At 48.2% G+C, this 19,073-nt stretch overlaps 1 protein-coding gene across 1 annotated transcript in view; it reads right to left on the reverse strand.

The window, feature by feature from the left end:
* Window positions 1-19,073, reverse strand: part of LOC147668242 (uncharacterized) — a 152,097-nt gene that overhangs the window by 42,946 nt on the left and 90,078 nt on the right. The gene's annotated exons all lie outside the window — the stretch shown is intronic.

Consider the following 19,073-nt stretch of genomic DNA (forward strand, 5'->3'; position numbering starts at 1 on the left):
CCAGTATTGGCGTCTTTCATAGATTCACATGCTTGAATATTCCCCGTCGTCGAAGTGGGAGTCCTACGGTACATAAAATAGCAGTAACATATGCATGTATACATGAAAAATATCATAAATAAAAATATACATACATATAATATTATAAGAAGTAAATTCTAAAAGTACCATAGAACATAATAGGCCCATTGAAAAGCCCAAGGGAGAACTCACTTTAGTAGCATATCAGTGTCATTAAGTGTTGGTCCACATTCCAGCCAATCAGGCTGTAGCCTCCTCTAGAACCTTCTCCTCAGAAGCCCAAGTCCTCAGATTTTCGTAGCACAAGTAAGTAAAAGTGCCTGAGGAGAAGAGAGCCTCTGAGGGGAGGGAGGGTCGCATGTGAATCTATGAAAGACACCAATACTGGAGAACCACAGTTCACAGGTAAGTAACTTTTGTTCTTCTCCAGTATTAGGGGTGTCTTTCATAGATTCACATGCTTGAATAAGAGTAGAAAGCAGTAAATCGTCACATAAGTCATAGAGGTGACATACCAAGCAAGTAAGGTAACATAGCAGACAATATGCAATAAATACCAAAATATTATTAGAAAAAACCTTTATGACTGGAGGTGGGTAGCAACAGAGGCTCACCTTTACTGGAAAAGATTCCTCAGCACCGCTTGACCTACTGCCGCATCCGCGGCGTCTGTTGATTACAGGCAGTAATGTTTAGTAAAAGTATGGCTGCTCGACCAAGTAGCAGCCCTGCAGATCTGTCTTAGGGGTACCCACGCCAAAAAGGGCAGCAGAAGTAGACACCGCTCTAGTTGAATGAGCACGAACTGGAGCAGGAAGGGGCTTCCCAGCCAGTTGGTGGCAAAAGGATATGGTAGAAGATATCCACCTGGTTATGGTCTGTTTGGTAACAGGTTGTCCTTTGCAAATTGGGCCAAACACCACAAACAAGTGATCTGACTTTCTGATAGTTGCAGTTCGCTGAATGTAGAATTTGAGACACCGTTTCACATCTAATGAATGCAATGACCGCTCAGCTGGAGTTTGCGGAGTAGGAAAGAAAGTTTTCAGGATTACAGGTTCGTTGAGATGAAAGTCACTGGGAACCTTCGGGATGAACTTAGGATTAGTTCGCAATGTCACAGCCTCATTGGAGAATTGCAGGAAAGGAGGCTGTATGGTAAACGTCTGGATGTCACTGACACGTCTTGAGGATGTCAAGGCGAGCAAGAGAGCAACTTTCCATGTGAGAAATTTTAGACTTGCAGAGTGGATAGGCTCAAATGGAGGTAGAAGCAGTTGAGACAAGACCAAATTTAAGCGCCAAGCAGGTGGAGGCCAACGGATAGGTGGAAACATCCTAAAAAGACCCTTGTAAAATTGCTTAATGATTCTCGAGGAACATAGAGATGTGGAACCATCATGCGGAAGCGGGAAATCGCCGCCAGGAACACTTTAAGAGTTGAGTGTGACAGTCCTGATCTCGCCAGGGATAAACAGAAAGGTAAAGTCTGTTCAGGTTTTGCAGTCATGGGGTCCAAATCTTTAGTGCGGCACCAGACACAGAAACGCTTCCACATTAATTGGTAGGTTTTGATGGTGGATGGAGCGCGAGCACGCGCTAACACCTCCCTGCAGTCCTCGTCGATATTTAAACGTGCAAATTCATTGTACTCAGGTTCCAGGCATGGAGTTGGAGGTATGCTGGATCCGGCTGACAGATTTCTCCCTGCTTCATTGTGAGGAGGTGAGGTAGAGGATGAAGCGGTAACGGGTCGGACTGCGAGAAGAGGAGCAGGTCCGTGAACCATGGACGCCTCGGCCATTTGGGTGCAATCAGGATGATGTGGCAAGGTTGAAACCTCATCCTGTGTAACAGGCGAGGGATCAGAGGAAGTGGAGGGAAAGCATAGATGAAGTCGTTCGACCAACTGATCGAAAATGCATTTCCGCTCGACTCTCTGTGGGGATGCCGACTTGCAAAGCGTTGGCATTTCCTGTTGGCAGCAGTCGCGAAAAGATACATCTGCGGCTGGCCCCATCGCCGGAAGATGAACTCGACGGTTGCTTGGTTGAGTTCCCACTCATGATTGTCCGACGACGCCCGGCTGAGTGAGTCCGCCAGAACATTGGCCACACCCGGCACATGAATGGCTGTGAGATGAATTTGACGTTGAATCGCCCAATCCCATATTTCTTGTGCCAGTTGTGAAAGTAGGAGAGACCTTGTGCCGCCCTGCTTATTGAGGTAGTGCATGCTGTTGGTGTTGTCCGTCCTCACCAGCAAAGTGTGTCCCTGCACTAACCTCTGGAAGGACGTTAGGGCTAAGAAAATCGCCAAGAGTTCCAGGCGATTGATGTGCCAAGTACGTTGGGTCGCTGTCCACTTTCCTTTCACAGACATGCCGTCGAGATGCGCTCCCCATCCCTCGAGAGACGCGTCTGTTGTAAGCGTCAGAGTCGGAGGTTCATCATGGAATGAACAGCCCACAGATATGTTTGGAGGGTGAGCCCACCACTCCAGCGCTTTCTGGATGCGAGGTGTTAGAAGGACCTTGTCCTCGAATGACCCTGAAACCTGTTTCCACTGCTTGTCTAATTCCTCCTGTAGAGCCCTCATGTGCAATCTGCAATTGGGGATAAGTTGGATGCACGAGGAAGCCATGCCAAGGAATGATTTGAACATCCGGACAGAAACATACAGTTTTGATTGTAGGAACTGCACCAATTTTACCATCCGGTCCTGTCTTTCCTGGGAAACGAACACTTCCCCTTGCCGAGAATCTAGCGAGGCTCCAAGAAAATCTCGGTTTTGCGACGGATGAAAGTGTGACTTCTAGCAATTGATTGAAAGCCCCAAGGTTTGGAAAAGGGAGACGCAGACTTGAGTGTGCTGCTCCGTTAGGTGAAAAGTTTTGGCCTTGATGAGGCAGTCATAAAATTGGACACCTTGGAGACGCAGGAAGGCAGCTACCGGGGCTAAGATCTTGGTAAAGACCCTCGGTGCTGATCAAAGGCCGAATGGTAATACTTTGAATTGGAAGTGTAGCTGTCCGACTGTGAAGCGTAGATACTTCCTGTGTCTGGGGTGAATTGGCACATGGAAATATGCGTCTTGGAGGTCGATCGTTGAAAAGAATTCCCCTGGATTGAGATAATTCAGAATTTGAAGCAGAGTTAACATCTGAAAAGTTTTCGAAATGATAAATTTGCTCAGGTCCCGTAAATCTAAAATTGGACACCATTCCCCCGACTTTTTCCTGACTAAGAAAAATCAATAATAAAACCCCTTGCCGCGTTAACCTTGCGGCACAACCTCGATGGCTCCTTTTTTGATCATCAATTTCACCTGGACCAAAAGTTCTTTGAGGTGGGGAGAGGGTGGCCCCGAAGGTGGACGGGTGGGAGGGAATTTTGTGAACTCCAGGGTATGTCCTTTGGAGATAACGTCCAAGACTCATTGGTCGGATGTGATTTCGGACCATTTGCAAAAGTATTTTGAGATGCGACCTCCAAGATTCACAGGCGGCAGGAGAAAGGAACTGAGACTGTCACTGTTTTTTATTGTTTGAGCCACCTCTATAAGTTGTTTTCCGTTGGTATGGTCTCGTGGTGGACTGACGATTTTGGGATTGGTAGGAACCTCTCTGTCGGTTATCGTTGTAGGTGTTGTAAGAACGATATTGACCTGATCCTCAAAAAGTAGAGGAACCTCCGCCTCTACCTCACGCCCCCCCGAAAGGGCCGTTTCTTGTACTGGAGGGTAGCTAAGGACTTTGCCGTGTCAGTGTCCTTCTTTATCGACTCCAGGGCATCATCTACGTGTTTGCCAAACAACGAATCCCCGTCGTACGGCAAGTCAAGGACCTTTGCTTGTACCTCTGGACGGAAGGTGGTAGACTTCAACCAGCCTTGACGCCTCAAGACTGCAGCCCCAGCCAATTGACGAAAACCTGTGGAGGAGATGTCGAGCGCACAATCAATAATTTCAGACAAAATTATCTCTCCCTCCTGAATAATGGCCTGCGCTTCTGCACGGACGGCATCGGGTATTTGAGGAAGCAGTGCGGCAATCTCGGACCAAATCTGGCGGTCGTAACGGCCCAAAATAGCTAAGGTATTAGCCGCCCTCACAGTAGTAGCCGCCATGGTCGTAAATTTTTACCTATAGAGTCCAATTTGCGGCCTTCCTGATAAGGAGGAGACGTGAGTGGTGTAGCAGGATTGCGGGATCTTTTCAGTGCTGCTTTAGTTATAACCGAATTGGCCTTTGGTTGTGAAATCAAACAGGCAGGGGAAGACGGAGGAGCCTTGTACTTCTTGTCCAATCTGGGCAAAACTGCAGGTACAGAATTCGGATGTTCCATTAATTTAAGGCCCTCCTGCCAAATATGGTCAATGATTGGTATTGTGTGGGTTAAAATCGTATAAGAAACATTCACTGTCATCTTGTTGTCTTTCGATAGTGAGATGAAAATGCTTCGCAGCACGGACCATCAAATTATGGAAATTTGCAATGTCTACTGGAGGCGATGCTAGTGGTGAGGTGGGCGGAGTGGAGGGTGTGTGAGCCCTGTAATCATCCCACTCATCCATATCGACGTCATTGTCGTTGCCATCCGTGTTGCGAGGGTCAGGATCCTCGTTGTCAGTGTCCGGACAAGCACCCCCTGGTGTCGCAGGTGCAACCGGTGCAGGTGCTTGAGGAAGTAGTGGTTGAGGTTGTGGAGGAGGAGGTGGAAGCACTGGAGAGGCAGGCATAGATGGTGGGAATCTACGGTTATAGTCATCGAGCATGAGCTGGAAGTTCGTGACCAAAGACAAAGGTATTTAGGTAACCAGCTCCAAAGTAACTGGTTCAGAGTCCTCAACTGGAAATAAATCGTTCCCATCTTCGACGTTATGCACTTCGTCACCCTCATCACTATACTCCTGACATTTAATGTTCAAATCAGATTGACTAGATGCCTGATTGAAAATTTTCTCCACCTCTGAATCATTTCCGGATTCTTCCTCCCCAGACTGAAACAATTGTTCTGGAAGATGAGTCCCACTTCTCACTGGACTCAGTTGAATGAGAGGTACTGTTCTTAAAGAAGAAACAGTCACCACTGTAAAGGTGGTAGCTGTGGCTAAAGGTTGATGAGACGACAACGAGCCCGTTGACGTCAATGCAGCAGTCTTAGAAACAACCTGAGGCGTCTGTGTCGTCGCCACTGATGAAATCGACGCTGAAATCGAAGGTTTTTTCTTCGTCGACGAAGATTTCTTTTAAGTCGACGGGGCCAGCGACGAGATTGGAGCCTTACTTGTCGACGATGATGTAGACGTCGACGAAGATATGATGGTCGTCGACGGAGGCACCGTCGACGAGGCAGCCGTCGATGATAAAGGGCCCGTCGACGAGTTGCTTTTGATCGTCGTCGACGAGGGGAGCGTCGACGAGGGGAGCGTCGACGATGACTTCTTCGTCAACGGTTTGGCTTTGACACTCGTCGACGAGATCTTCACAATAGACGCAATGGGTCTCACCTCCTGGGCTATCGTTGACGAGGTGATCGTCATCGACGTCGCGCTGGTTGACACAGAACATGTCGTCATCGACATAGAGGCTACAGCCACTGACTTCGTCGTCGCTGAAGACGTCGGCGGACGCGTCGACGAGCCCGTCGACGAGCTAATTCCAGATTTCAATGTGGAAATTGAGGCTTTGGGCGCAGACGTCAGAGAGCCAGGTCCCGTAGACGTGCCCTGAAGCGAATCCTGTGGGGAGACAAACCTGGAGGATTCCAACAGTCTACTTTTCTTCAGAAAAGGAGATGGAACCTCAGTCTCAGACCCACGCTTCTGAGAGGATTTTGAAAAGCCAGATGATAAACTGCCTACCTCAGAAAGTACAGACTCTGAAGTCTTCAACCTCTGTAGCCACAGAAGGAGACGGGCCTCTCTATCCCTCAGAGTCTTGAGTGGAAAAGTGCGACAGTACTTACAGTTTTTTACTTCGTGGTCTGGGTAGAGACAGTAAATGCATTTACTGTGTGGATCCTCATGGAAAAGGCGCAGGCTTTAAATAAAGATTTCTTATTAGAAGACATTTTCTTGTTGAAGAAGAAAATGTCTTCTAATAAGAAGATGTGGGGGGGACAAGCAGACCTTCTACATATGTTCTTCTCTTGCACTCTCCTGACTCCAGTGAAGAAAGAGATTGAAAGATTATGGGAGGGGCTGCTAGGTCATAAGATCGATCTATCCCCTACCCTGATGATCTTGGGCACCGACTCGAATCTAAATTTGGGCAAGGAAGAAGAAGCATTGGTGTTTATTTCTGTTGCCGTCCTTAGGATCCTGATTTCTGCGGGGTGGAAGGATACAGTTGCACCATCTTTTCAAATGTGGCTATCCAGGTTCCTTGGTATATATAATATTGAGATCTGCCTATATGAATATAAGAGGGGGAAAGTACGGGACTTCGGAAGAAGGTTCTGGGCCCCGGTAACCAAATGGAGGGAGACTCATGTAAAAGATGCTTGAATTGTCTGATGGTTTTATATGAGCTCTTCTATTTCAGAGGTCTCCTTATTTATCTAATGTATATTTGGATTGAGTATTTATCTTTTGTATTTAATGAACATGAGAATTAATTATTAGGCCTGTGTCCTGAATGATCAAAGTATGTACTTTTAAAATCTTGGGTGATGTATTTTGACTCCAAATAAATTTTTTTTAAAAAAAAGACATTTTCTTGAGAAAAACAGCTTGAGTTTGAAGAAAAACTGAGCAGAGCTCAGGGAGACTCCCTTCACACGACGTGCGGTAGAACATCTGAGGACTTGGGCTTCTAAGGAGAAGGTTCTAGAGGTGGCTACAGCCTGATTGGCTGGAATGTGGACCAACACATAATGACACTGATATGCTACTAAAGCAAGTTCTCTCTTGGGCTTTTCAATGGGCCTATTATGTTCTATGGTACTTTTAGAATTTACTTCTTATTATTTTATATGTATGTATATTTTTATTTCTGATATTTTTCATGTATACATGCATATGTTACTGTTATTTTATGTACTGTGGGACTCCCACTTTGACGACGGGGAATATTCAAGCATGTGAATCTATGAAAGACACCCCTAATACTGGAGAACCAAGCTTCCTCTCTGCACTTCAGAGGGTGCTTTCTGATTCAGTGGGAGGTCACAACCGGCCTGGATACATCTCAGGAAAGGCCCTGGGCTAACTTTATAATAAACTTCACTGTGACAGACATTCAGTTGTGAACTTCAGACACTTCCAAGGCCTGTGTTGTGGCTGCTATCAGTTTTGGGGTTGCTCCTGCTGCGACAGACTGCTTTTCTGAGGAAGAGAGGGCAGAGGAGTGGGCACTTCAAAAGAATCAGACTCCAAACAAACTTCAAAGACCATAAGTCACATTTGGTGTCTGGAAATGAACTTTAAATATGAGTTTGAGACCCCTGGGCATCTGCCAAGCAGCCAGACAGGGTTGTGTGAGGATGAGGAACTCTACAAGACATCTGCCTGTGACCAGGACTGGGGGCACTGCTAGTCTCCCTGCTGGGTGAGGGGACATCACCCAGGAAATCCAAGACCACCTGCCCTGGATCCTTGAGCAACGGCCTGCTTGCTAAGACCATTATGTGTGTGAGGAAGAGGACATTGTTGGAGGGAGAGTGGTCTAGGGGGGAGCCCTGCCAAGTGGACTCCTTTTATGAGGTGGGAGGAGTCCGCTGCACCGATCGGGTCATTGCCCTTGTGCCGCACAAAGTCGGCAACCCTCTTATGCCAAGAGACGGCCGCAGAGAATTAAGGTGGGTGTAGTGCTCTGAAGATTGGGCTGGAGCCCTCTGTAGTACAGAGTCGGCAACGCCATATGCCAGTATCGTCCGCCAAGGACTCCACTGTGCCAATCGGGCGGAATACAATGTACTATAAGCATATGGTGACCCCATATGCCAGAGGGAATCACCAGGTCCATCAAAAAGTATCACCTGATTGGCAACTCCCCGCTGGAGAAGTGAAGCAACTGTTGAACCACCTGAGCATTATCACCAAAGCGAGTGATGCTTGATTCCGTTCTGGGAAGCAGTAAACAATAAGTATTGTACAGAGTTCCCCAATGGAAGCTAGGAAATTAGCTCAGCCTATCTTCTCTCTCACTCAGTAAAAAGGTGGGGGTTAAGTGCATGGTGTAGACCCTTTTCGGAATGTAAGGATACCTCACACAGGCTAACGGCAGGACCACAACTGTTGTCCCAGCCGATGACCGTCCAGCGTCATCATCGGTATCCTGCTCCTTCGGCAGGCTGGCAGTGCAATGCCCGTCGGGCAGCAAGGAAAGCTGCACTTTGGCGGAGATCTTCTATTCCGAGCCAACGGGTGTGTGGGTGTGAGGGGCCTAAAAAAGTGCAATAGTGAGCGTGGTGGTGTGTTTAAAAAAAGTCAGTGGAGTCCTAATGGTGAGTTTTATTGGTCAGGCTCACTGCTTTATTAAAAATGAAGGGGTATTAAGGAGTGGTGAACAATGAGACCAAACCTTTATTCAACCCTTGTTGTGAAAACGGTCGACATGTTTCTCGCCCTAAGGGCGATTCGTCAGGACCTTCGTGCTCATATAATTGCTTGGATCCTCCGAATTAAGAGAACACCGGTATACGACCTGTATAATGTCGTTCAGAAACGGTTCCTTACGGGGGACCTCCTGGAAACTGAAGAGAGATAAGCAGACAAAAGTTGATGTCAAAATGTGGACCGGAGTACATCATATTTGTGCCTATGTTCAAGGTGTCAGAAAACACGTGCCCAGTGGGTAACGATCTGTCAGGGTAGTGACAAGGTCAAGTGGTACTGTGAGAGAGAATGGGTTAAAAATTACAGTGCGCGTGGGTGAACCGCACTGCATTGTGCTGCCATGCTGATTCGCTATAGCATGCATCTGAGTGGAGGCGCCGTTCTCTCGGCTATGCCGCATACTAGGCGGGGTGGGTCATCACACTTCAAGACCAGTGTTAGTGATACACCCTCGCACAGTCGAGCGGCGTGTGGCGCCAGTATTAAAATAGTGTGTATACAATTGTAGGCTAAAGTTTTAAGCCACAACTGATGAAAAGCCGCACAGGTAAAACCATTAAATGTGATTTGACACTCTGTTTCACGGTTAATTCAACGCTGGCGGGGTGATCGTGTATACCAGCGAGGAAACAAGTAAACATGCCATGCTCAACGGGTGCGCGTGAGACAGGCCAATCTACGGTTCTGTGTTGCACTTACCCGTTGTGAGTCCTCCTTAAGGCCTCACGAGCTGTCCAGGTGGGGCCAGCAGCGAGTGAGGAGTTCCTACAGGGAGAGTAAGGCATCCAGCGGGATCATTAGGGAAAAATAAATCATACGGTAACCCGTGTGTGGGAGTGGGCTAGCTGCGTATATAGGCAGATTGCAAGCTGTGTATCAGGGCTCAGCTCAACACCTTACCTCAAAAGTCGCTGGTGGCAGGCATCTCTGCACCTACCCCTCCCACAGGAACTCAGATGACTGGACAGCCGGCACGGTAGTTAGGCACTGTCCGGTCTAAATAAGGAAGAGTTGAGCGCGCACCGAGGGGTGTTTCCCTCAAGTTGCTAGGTTACGGCACGCGGGAGTAAAAAGCAAAGAGGGGTTAGCTGGAGATAGCGCGGCCCGAGCAATATAATGCGGGGGCCATCTTGGAATGGGCTGAAAAGTCTAGTGAGGCATGTGAACGCACTTGGGAGTGGACAACAAGTCCAAAATAATAACTATCTGGCGAGTGTCGTCCAGGGCACCCCATCATTTAATCCCAATTCATCGCACTGTAGTCGGTGTATCCATCTCTGTTCATGTCTGAAAAGGGCTTGTTGGTTCAGGTTTGGTAAAGACTCAATGACAGTCCATCGGATGTTCTCTGGAGAGTGATTGTTGTCCTTGCAATGTTCGTAGAGCTTTGTGTGTGTCTTGTGACATCGAATGTTGCTATTGTGCTCCATTATCCGTTGCTTCACAGGGCGCATTGTCATCCCGATGTATAACAATTCGCAAGGGCAGATCAAAACATAAATGCATCTGGAGCTGTTGCAGTTGGTATGTTTGTTCATTGTCCAAGTGAAATTGTTATTGAGTACAACGGTCTTGCCCTGGATGGTCTGGGGACAGACAACACAGGAACCACAGCGATAGTGTCCAGTCACTGGGGGGAGATCCCAAAGCGTATTGACAGCTTGGGCGCTGGTTTTCTTGGGACGGGTATGGATAAGAGTGTCCTTAAGGTTAGCCGTCCTCTTAAAAGCAAACCGTGGGCGCGGTAACTCCAACCCTGCGGAGTTGAGAATGCCCCAGAGTGTACTGACAGTTTTTTTGATGAATGAGGAGTTTCTTGTAAAGGAGGTCACACAAGTGATCTTGTCCTCTGGCTCCTTAGGGTGTATCTCAAGTAGGGCCTCTCTGTTGTTGTTGAGGGCTCTTTTGGTGGAATTTTTCAGAAGGCGTGTGGGGTACCCCCGGTCCAGAAGTTTGGTTTCTAGAGAATGTGCTTGTTGTTTGTAGTCATTAATTGAACTACAGTTTCTCCGAAGGCGGAGAAATTGTCCGAAGGGGAGGTTGTCCCTCAGGGATCTCGTGTGGTGGCTGGTGTAAGGCAACAGACTATTCCTGTCAGTGTCCTTCTTGTAGAGAGTGGTGCTGATCGTGGTTGGCTCCAGTACTATGGTGAGGTCCAAATAGGGTATGGATTTATCGGAAATAGTGCCCGTGAACTTAAGAAATGGGTCTTGTTGGTTTATCCATGTACAGAAGGCCTCACATGTTGTCCGATCCCCCTTCCAAAACACCAGGATGTCGTCGATGTACCGACGCCAACACGTGAGATTTTCACGGAATGGGTTGTGTTCAGGTGGGTAGATGCATTTTTTCTCAAACGATGCCATGTAGATGCATGCCAGGCTCGGCGCAAAGGTCGAGCCCATCGATGTCCCGCGGATCTGGTGGTACAAGTTGGACTCGTATTTGAAGAAATTTTCAGTCAATGCAATATGTGCCAACTCCATTATGAATGAAACCGGGGTAGGGGATAGCCACTCCTCTTGTCGTAGGAGGGAGTCCACTGCTTCCAGCGTTGCCTGTTGGGGTATATTAGTGTACAACGCTTCCACGTCGAGTGTCAAGAGGAGATCAATATCCTCCCTGCCATCCATATCATTGATCAGACGAAGTACATCTCTCGTGTCCTGCAGATAGGACGGGATGAGTTTGACCAGAGGTTGCAGGAAGGCATCACAGAATTGAGAAAGGGGTTCTAAAATCGAACCGATGCCAGACACGATTGGTCTTCCTGGGACTGGGGTAGTGCCCTTATGTATTTTGGGCAGAGTGTAAAAGTATGGTATGACCGGGTCCGTGGTTACCAGAAATTCTGCCTCTTTTTTACTTAACCATTCGTTAGTCTCTGCTTCGATGACCAGAGACATCACGGTGGTAGTCAGTCGATTGGTTGGGTCCTCTGTCAGTAATCTGTAGTGGGTCGTATTTGCTAGTTGGCGTTTGCACTCCTGATCATAATCATCATAGTTTTGTATGACAGTAGCTCCCCCCTTGTCGGCTTGCTTGATGACAATTGAAGTGTCCTTACCAAGGGAGGAAGATGCCTGTCTTTCAGCATTGGAAAGATTGTTAAACGGTTTGATAGAGGGTTTGTTCTGCATAGTTCGCAGAACTGCTCTTTCAAATGTCAAGACCTCTGGTGGTACCATCCCATCAGTGGGGGTGAAGGTGGAAAGTTTCCTGAGACCCGTGTCTTCACAGGGGATATCTGGCCGATTGTCAAAAAAGGCCCGGAGACGTATCTTCCTGAAGAACTGCTTCAGCTCGATCATTTCCTGAAATGAGTCGGGGATTGGTGTAGGGACAAATCCCAGCCCTTTTTCCAGAACATTCTTCTCTGTAGTAGTCAGGGTTCTATTGGAAAGGTTCACGATCAAACTCTTCTCCCTCTGGTTGTCGCGCTCCTGGTTTCCACTCCCGTCGGCTCTGGCATCTGGTCTTGCCACTGTACACCCTTGTTCCCGCCTCGCTTTCGCCCTCTTCCTCTGCCCCAACCTCTGCCTTGAAAAGGAGGCGGATTTAGGGGGTAGAATTGCGGGGGGCCCTGAGGGTAGAAGGGATATTGCCACGGTGGTGGTAAATGAGGTGGGCCATGGAACACTAGTCCTTGGTGATATCCTTGTTGCCAGGGACGTGTGGGTCTTGCATTTCTTGCCGGGTAGCCTCCGCTGGAGTCGCTGCTCGTAGAGCCACGCCTGTTGTCCGTGCTCGAATTATCATCCGAAGAGTAGTTGTTCTTTTTTCCTTTGTAATCATCCTTGAGGTAGGGATATACTTTCTCCTTTGCAAATTTGGCTATGTCTTTCTCCAATTTGGTGGTTTTCTGTTTTAGCAGGAAGTCATGGTGGTCAGCCATCTCTTGGTTAATCTCAGCGAGTTTTGTTGTAAATGCTGGTTTATTATTTTTAGAAGTGGCATTTTTCATAGTTGCTTCTATGGCAGATATTTTCTCTTGGAGCGCTTCAGACAATCGTTTGGCAGTCTGGCTGATCAGAAACAGCAGGTCCTTGGTGCATTTCCAGGAGACCTGGCACCAGTCTACTTTAAAACGTTTGTCATCCAGGAACAGCCTAGGGACAATGTTAACAATTAGGCCCTGTGGTGCTATATTGCTCCTCAGGTACTCTGTCATCATTATCCCATGGATCGTTATCCTGATCAGTTCTTTTTTCATCTCACTTAGTGTGGACCACTCGTCAGATGAGGTACCGGATGCGGCAGCTGGAGGATTATTGAGTAGTGAAGGCGTGTTCCTTAATGTTTCAGCTATAGTGTCTTCGTTGAAGCTGAGACCCGGGACATCCTCCATATTGATGTGCGGTGGGGACGGGGTGCCCTGTGCTACGTGAGCCAGAGCAGAGTGTCAAAAAACCACCCAACAGGGTGGACTGGAGGTTTGCTGTGCGGCCTGGTCCACGGGACGAGAGATCCTCGCCCCTGGTAACCTAAGACAAAAGATTCCCGTGCAAAAAGCACGCTGAAACTGGTATCAAACAGGGGGAATAGGGGTGGACGGTTTTTTAATGGGGTCCAATGTACTCGTCCTAGGAAGCAGTAAACAATAAGTATTGTACAGAGTTCCCCAATGGGAGCTAGGAAATTAGCTCAGCCTATCTTCTCTCTCACTCAGTAAAAAGGTGGGGGTTAAGTGCATGGTGTAGACCCTTTTCGGAATGTAAGGATACCTCACACAGACTAACGGCAGGACCACAACTGTTGTCCCAGCCGATGACCGTCCAGCGTCATCATCTGTATCCTGCTCCTTCGGCAGGCTGGCGGTGCAATGCCCGTCGGGCAGCAAGGAAAGCTGCACTTTGGCGGAGATCTTCTATTCCGAGCCAACGGGTGTGTGGGTGTGAGGGGCCTAAAAAAGTGCAATAGTGAGCGTGGTGGTGTGTTTAAAAAAAGTCAGTGGAGTCCTAATGGTGAGTTTTATTGGTCAGGCTCACTGCTTTATTAAAAATGAAGGGGTATTAAGGAGTGGTGAACAATGAGACCAAACCTTTATTCAACCCTTGTTGTGAAAACGGTCGACATGTTTCTCGCCCTAAGGGCGATTCGTCAGGACCTTCGTGCTCATATAATTGCTTGGATCCTCCGAATTAAGAGAACACCGGTATACGACCTGTATAGTGTCGTTCAGAAACGGTTCCTTACGGGGGACCTCCTGGAAACTGAAGAGAGATAAGCAGACAAAAGTTGATGTCAAAATGTGGACCGGAGTACATCATATTTGTGCCTATGTTCAAGGTGTCAGAAAACACGTGCCCAGTGGGTAACGATCTGTCAGGGTAGTGACAAGGTCAAGTGGTACTGTGAGAGAGAATGGGTTAAAAATTACAGTGCGCGTGGGTGAACCGCACTGCATTGTGCTGCCATGCTGATTCGCTATAGCATGCATCTGAGTGGAGGCGCCGTTCTCTCGGCTATGCCGCATACTAGGCGGGGTGGGTCATCACACTTCAAGACCAGTGTTAGTGATACACCCTCGCACAGTCGAGCGGCGTGTGGCGCCAGTATTAAAATAGTGTGTATACAATTGTAGGCTAAAGTTTTAAGCCACAACTGATGAAAAGCCGCACAGGTAAAACCATTAAATGTGATTTGACACTCTGTTTCACGGTTAATTCAACGCTGGCGGGGTGATCGTGTATACCAGCGAGGAAACAAGTAAACATGCCATGCTCAACGGGTGCGCGTGAGACAGGCCAATCTACGGTTCTGTGTTGCACTTACCCGTTGTGAGTCCTCCTTAAGGCCTCACGAGCTGTCCAGGTGGGGCCAGCAGCGAGTGAGGAGTTCCTACAGGGAGAGTAAGGCATCCAGCGGGATCATTAGGGAAAAATAAATCATACGGTAACCCGTGTGTGGGAGCCAGGTCTCCTGGAAATGCACCAAGGACCTGCTGTTTCTGATCAGCCAGACTGCCAAACGATTGTCTGAAGCGCTCCAAGAGAAAATATCTGCCATAGAAGCAACTATGAAAAATGCCACTTCTAAAAATAATAAACTAGCATTTACAACAAAACTCGCTGAGATTAACCAAGAGATGGCTGACCACCATGACTTCCTGCTAAAACAGAAAACCACCAAATTGGAGAAAGACATAGCCAAATTTGCAAAGGAGAAAGTATATCCCTACCTCAAGGATGATTACAAAGGAAAAAAGAACAACTACTCTTCGGATGATAATTCGAGCACGGACAACAGGCGTGGCTCTACGAGCAGCGACTCCAGCGGAGGCTACCCGGCAAGAAATGCAAGACCCACACGTCCCTGGCAACAAGGATATCACCAAGGACCAGTGTTCCATGGCCCACCTCATTTACCACCACCGTGGCAATATCCCTTCTACCCTCAGGGCCCCCCGCAATTCTACCCCCTAAATCCGCCTCCTTTTCAAGGCAGAGGTTGGGGCAGAGGAAGAGGGCGAAAGCGAGGCGGGAACAAGGGTGTACAGTGGCAAGACCAGATGCCAGAGCCGACGGGAGTGGAAACCAGGAGCGCGACAACCAGAGGGAGAAGAGTTTGATCGTGAACCTTTCCAATAGAACCCTGACTACTACAGAGAAGAATGTTCTGGAAAAAGGGCTGGGATTTGTCCCTACACCAATCCCCGACTCATTTCAGGAAATGATCGAGCTGAAGCAGTTCTTCAGGAAGATACGTCTCCGGGCCTTTTTTGACAATCGGCCAGATATCCCCTGTGAAGACACGGGTCTCAGGAAACCTTCCACCTTCACCCCCACTGATGGGATGGTACCACCAGAGGTCTTGACATTTGAAAGAGCAGTTCTGCGAACTATGCAGAACAAACCCTCTATCAAACCGTTTAACAATCTTTCCAATGCTGAAAGACAGGCAGCTTCCTCCCTTGGTAAGGACACTTCAATTGTCATCAAGCAAGCCGACAAGGGGGGAGCTACTGTCATACAAAACTATGATGATTGTGATCAGGAGTGCAGACGCCAACTAGCAAATACGACCCACTACAGATTACTGACAGAGGACCCAACCAATCGACTGACTACCACCGTGATGTCTCTGGTCATCGAAGCAGAGACTAACTAATGGTTAAGTAAAAAAGAGGCAGAATTTCTGGTAACCACGGACCCGGTCATACCATACTTTTACACTCTGCCCAAAATACATAAGGGCACTACCCCAGTCCCAGGAAGACCAATAGTGTCTGGCATCGGTTCGATTTTAGAACCCCTTTCTCAATTCTGTGATGCCTTCCTGCAACCTCTGGTCAAACTCATCCCGTCCTATCTGCAGGACACGAGAGATGTACTTCGTCTGATCAATGATATGGATGGCAGGGAGGATATTGATCTCCTCTTGACACTCGACGTGGAAGCGTTGTACACTAATATACCCCAACAGGCAACGCTGGAAGCAGTGGACTCCCTCCTACGACAAGAGGAGTGGCTATCCCCTACCCCGGTTTCATTCATAATGGAGTTGGCACATATTGCATTGACTGAAAATTTCTTCAAATACGAGTCCAACTTGTACCACCAGATCCGCGGGACATCGATGGGCTCGACCTTTGCGCCGAGCCTGGCATGCATCTACATGGCATCGTTTGAGAAAAAATGCATCTACCCACCTGAACACAACCCATTCCGTGAAAATCTCACGTGTTGGCGTCGGTACATCGACGACATCCTGGTGTTTTGGAAGGGGGATCGGACAACATGTGAGGCCTTCTGTACATGGATAAACCAACAAGACCCATTTCTTAAGTTCACGGGCACTATTTCCGATAAATCCATACCCTATTTGGACCTCACCATAGTACTGGAGCCAACCACGATCAGCACCACTCTCTACAAGAAGGACACTGACAGGAATAGTCTGTTGCCTTACACCAGCCACCACACGAGATCCCTGAGGGACAACCTCCCCTTCGGACAATTTCTCCGCCTTCGGAGAAACTGTAGTTCAATTAATGACTACAAACAACAAGCACATTCTCTAGAAACCAAACTTCTGGACCGGGGGTACCCCACACGCCTTCTGAAAAATTCCACCAAAAGAGCCCTCAACAACAACAGAGAGGCCCTACTTGAGATACACCCTAAGGAGCCAGAGGACAAGATCACTTGTGTGACCTCCTTTACAAGAAACTCCTCATTCATCAAAAAAACTGTCAGTACACACTGGGGCATTCTCAACTCCGCAGGGTTGGAGTTACCGCGCCCACGGTTTGCTTTTAAGAGGACGGCTAACCTTAAGGACACTCTTATCCATACCCGTCCCAAGAAAACCAGCGCCCAAGCTGTCAATACGCTTTGGGATCTCCCCCCAGTGACTGGACACTATCGCTGTGGTTCCTGTGTTGTCTGTCCCCAGACCATCCAGGGCAAGACCGTTGTACTCAATAACAATTTCACTTGGACAATGAACAAACATACCAACTGCAACAGCTCCAGATGCATTTATGTTTTGATCTGCCCTTGCGAATTGTTATACATCGGGATGACAATGCGCCCTGTGAAGCAACGGATAATGGAGCACAATAGCAACATTCGATGTCACAAGACACACACAAAGCTCTACGAACATTGCAAGGACAACAATCACTCTCCAGAGAACATCCGATGGACTGTCATTGAGTCTTTACCAAACCTGAACCAACAAGCCCTTTTCAGACATGAACAGAGATGGATACACCGACTACAGTGCGATGAATTGGGATTAAATGATGGGGTGCCCTGGACGACACTCGCCAGATAGTTATTATGCTGGACTTGTTGTCCACTCCCAAGTGCGTTCACATGCCTCACTAGACTTTTCAGCCCATTCCAAGATGGCCCCCGCATTATATTGCTCGGGCCGCGCTATCTCCAGCTAACCCCTCTTTGCTTTTTACTCCCGCGTGCCGTAACCTAGCAACTTGAGGGAAACACCCCTCGGTGCGCGCTCAACTCTTCCTTATTTAGACCGGACAGTGCCTAACTACCGTGCCGGCTGTCCAGTCATCTGAGTTCCTGTGGGAGGGGTAGGTGCAGAGATGCCTGCCACCAGCGACTTTTGAGGTAAGGTGTTGAGCTGAGCCCTGATACACAGCTTGCAATCTGCCTATATACGCAGCTAGCCCACTCCCACACACGGGTTACCGTATGATTTATTTTTCCCTAATGATCCCGCTGGATGCCTTACTCTCCCTGTAGGAACTCCTCACTCGCTGCTGGCCCCACCTGGACAGCTCGTGAGGCCTTAAGGAGGACTCACAACGGGTAAGTGCAACACAGAACCGTAGATTGGCCTGTCTCACGCGCACCCGTTGAGCATGGCATGTTTACTTGTTTCCTCGCTGGTATACACGATCACCCCGCCAGCGTTGAATTAACCGTGAAACAGAGTGTCAAATCACATTTAATGGTTTTACCTGTGCGGCTTTTCATCAGTTGTGGCTTAAAACTTTAGCCTACAATTGTATACACACTATTTTAATACTGGAGCCACACGCCGCTCGACTGTGCGAGGGTGTATCACTAACACTGGTCTTGAAGTGTGATGACCCACCCCGCCTAGTATGCGGCATAGCCGAGAGAACGGCGCCTCCACTCAGATGCATGCTATAGCGAATCAGCATGGCAGCACAATGCAGTGCGGTTCACCCACGCGCACTGTAATTTTTAACCCATTCTCTCTCACAGTACCACTTGACCTTGTCACTACCCTGACAGATCGTTACCCACTGGGCACGTGTTTTCTGACACCTTGAACATAGGCACAAATATGATGTACTCCGGTCCACATTTTGACATCAACTTTTGTCTGCTTATCTCTCTTCAGTTTCCAGGAGGTCCCCCGTAAGGAACCGTTTCTGAACGACACTATACAGGTCGTATACCGGTGTTCTCTTAATTCGGAGGATCCAAGCAATTATATGAGCACGAAGGTCCTGACGAATCGCCCTTAGGGCGAGAAACATGTCGACCGTTTTCACAACAAGGGTTGAATAAAGGTTTGGTCTCATTGTTCACCACTCCTTAATACCCCTTCATTTTTAATAAAGCAGTGAGCCTGACCAATAAAACTCACCATTAGGACTCCACTGACTTTTTTTAAACACACCACCACGCTCACTATTGCACTTTTTTAGGCCCCTCACACCCACACACCCGTTGGCTCGGAATAGAAGATCTCCGCCAAAGTGCAGCTTTCCTTGCTGCCCGACGGGCATTGCACCACCAGCCTGCCGAAGGAGCAGGATACCGATGATGACGCTGGACGGTCATCGGCTGGGACAACAGTTGTGGTCCTGCCGTTAGCCTGTGTGAGGTATCCTTACATTCCGAAAAGGGTCTACACCATGCACTTAACCCCCACCTTTTTACTGAGTGAGAGAGAAGATAGGCTGAGCTAATTTCCTAGCTCCCATTGGGGAACTCTGTACAATACTTATTGTTTACTGCTTCCTAGGACGAGTACATTGGA

This window comes from Lissotriton vulgaris, unplaced genomic scaffold (genome assembly GCF_964263255.1).
Source record: "Lissotriton vulgaris unplaced genomic scaffold, aLisVul1.2 SCAFFOLD_1783, whole genome shotgun sequence".
Lineage (NCBI taxonomy): Eukaryota > Metazoa > Chordata > Amphibia > Caudata > Salamandridae > Lissotriton > Lissotriton vulgaris.